This window comes from Triticum dicoccoides, chromosome 1B (genome assembly GCF_002162155.2).
Source record: "Triticum dicoccoides isolate Atlit2015 ecotype Zavitan chromosome 1B, WEW_v2.0, whole genome shotgun sequence".
Classification (NCBI taxonomy): domain Eukaryota; kingdom Viridiplantae; phylum Streptophyta; class Magnoliopsida; order Poales; family Poaceae; genus Triticum; species Triticum dicoccoides.
Window position 1 is genome coordinate 646,860,473 of NC_041381.1, and position 2,664 is coordinate 646,863,136.

A 2,664-nucleotide genomic window follows, 5' to 3' on the forward strand; every position below is an offset into this window, starting at 1 on the left:
AATATAGAAGATTGGACAAAGGTACTTATTTTTAAAGTAGTAGAGAGAGATAGAGATAAACATTTGTCAGGATAACACAACTACTAGGACTAATGAAGAAAATTAGTCTCCGTTTATATAGAACATATACATGCATGATCCATGCGGCATCATCATGCAAGTTTCACCATCGGTTTGGAATTACGTATACACAGTAGTAACCAAGCTTATGCATCTCAAAAAGCTAAAACTATCAAGCTTATCTGGAACCTCCTTGCATATGCGCATATATTGGGAGTGGCTTGTTGCGCCCATTTATTTTGCTATTTTCATAAACATAACACAGACAATGGAGCTAACAAAATTCCAACCGCCGGTTCATGCATGTGTGGAGCTTATCCACAATTATGTGGATAAAAAGTAAAGCCGTTGATAACATTTTCAACACAAGAATTTCCTATATATGGGTCGTTACTGCCCCCGTGGAGGTGGATGCAAACAACATACGGTAAAGAACAAATTCACCTGCTGTTAGTATGCACTGAGAGAGGGGAGACGAATAATACGTGGACAGCAGGGCTGCATGAGCATCCAACTTGGCCGAAGAAGGCATAGGTAAACAATTAATCAAGTTAATTGTGTGCTTAATGAGCGATTGTCATCGATCTGCCAACGTCGGATAGAAAAGCCCAACCCATGTCTTTTGATCTTTAGAAGAACATGATAGCCATATAAACTACTCCATCTGTAAACTAATATAAAAGCGTTTAGATCACGACTTTAGTATTCTAAACGCTCTTATATTAATTTACGGAGGGAGTACATCTTTTGATCTTTAGGACCATATCTATCTATCGAACAAGACCGGCCTTTCCATAATCTAGCTAGGTAGTGCGGATGCAAATTGCCACATCAGTTGGATAAACCCCCTCGCACGTCGGATCTCCGAATCTCCAAGCAAGTACAGGGTTAGTGGATGCTTACGTACGCACCCACGTGCACATGTGAGATAAACGTACCCAATGGAAATATCCATACATATATATATATACCATACTCCCTCCTTCCATCTATATAGGGCCTAATGCGTTTTTCGAGGCTAACTTTGACCAAATGTTAGAGCAATAATATATGACATGCAACTTACACAAAGCACATCATCAAATTCGTATGTGAAAGGAGCTTTCAATGATATAATTTTCACATTATGCATGTCATGTAGTATTAATTTTATCAATAGTCAAAGGCGGTCTTGAAAAACGCATTAGGCCCTATATAGATGGAAGGAGGGAGTATCTATTTATCGGATGACTTGTAACAACCCGTGGATGTGTAAGCAGGCACTCAAGTGCGTAATCTCCACATAAAAGCGTGCCCTTTCAGATCATGATACAATCAGCAGGTGATAAATTGGATCATGCATGCATATCGATCAATGAGCATAAATAGGAACGCTGATATAATAGTTCGTTGTAGAAGTGTGTGAGGTAAGCATGTTCGATTGAGGTGAAGCAATATATCGTGCACGCAGATATTGATCGGAGAACGATGATCGCTGCATGTTGGCATAAACTATTGAGAAGCCGCGGGAGAATCACGTGTAAAGGCATGACCTGGACACGCATGCATCACGCACGCGAGATAAGAATGGCTCTCCTACAACTATTTTATGCTACCGTGCGTCTTTTGTATATGATGAAAGGCAATCGCCTGAACGCCCGGGGCTTATAGGTGACGACACATTGAAGCGCAACACAAATGGATAGAAAGGAGGTACCTGCCGCAACCATATCGATCCATGGGCTTCACACCTTCAGACGCCCACGCAAATTAGAAAGCTGCGGCCGTCACCCACGCGCGTCAAGTATATAATCTATCTGGCGCATCATCGTATATATCTGTTCGTCGACGACCAACCCACGCATGCCACTTCGCTTTGTAGAAAGCAAAAGCAAAACTATGTTCATCGCCAAAAAAAGAAGCAAAACTATGTAAGGGCATCTCCAACGGCAACCTGTAAATTTTCTCCCGGATCCGTCCGTAGACAGAGAGTGAACAGTCCGCCGATATGGATGCTGGAGGCGGCCATCCAACCATAGCTGCATACATTTCAACCCGCATTTGAACTAACGGGACGAAATTCATGCAAACCGGCCGATATTCATCAAATTTCAGATAAAAATAGCACAAATCATCCATATATATATAGCATGCAAATTAATTCTAGTACAATAATGTCTCAAATTCGACTAGATTAACCGGATGTCCAACAAGTTTTTCATCAATGAAGCAGGCCTTCCCACACATACTCCTCCTCCAGCTTCATTCAACAGTGTGTGTACGTAAATGTTAATCCCTCTATCCTATGGTACACCACGGTAATGCGTGCAGGCTACATAGTGTGTAGACCAACATTAGTGAACGAATCAATCAACAATTTGAGCAAGAGGAAGCAAAACTTACGATCTCCTCTTCTGCCGCATGCAATGCCCACATTGCCTCAAGCTGACGAACCACGTCATAAAACTTGGTGGTGGACGTCCGGCAATACCTTTGTTGCGGCTTGAGACGTACATCAGCTGCGGCAGAGCTGGAGGGTGCGGATGCAAAGCAAGGGGAAGAGGGGGCAGAGTTTAAGGAAATGAGATCGGAAGCGGCGGACTGTGTGGCCCGGGTATCAGAGTC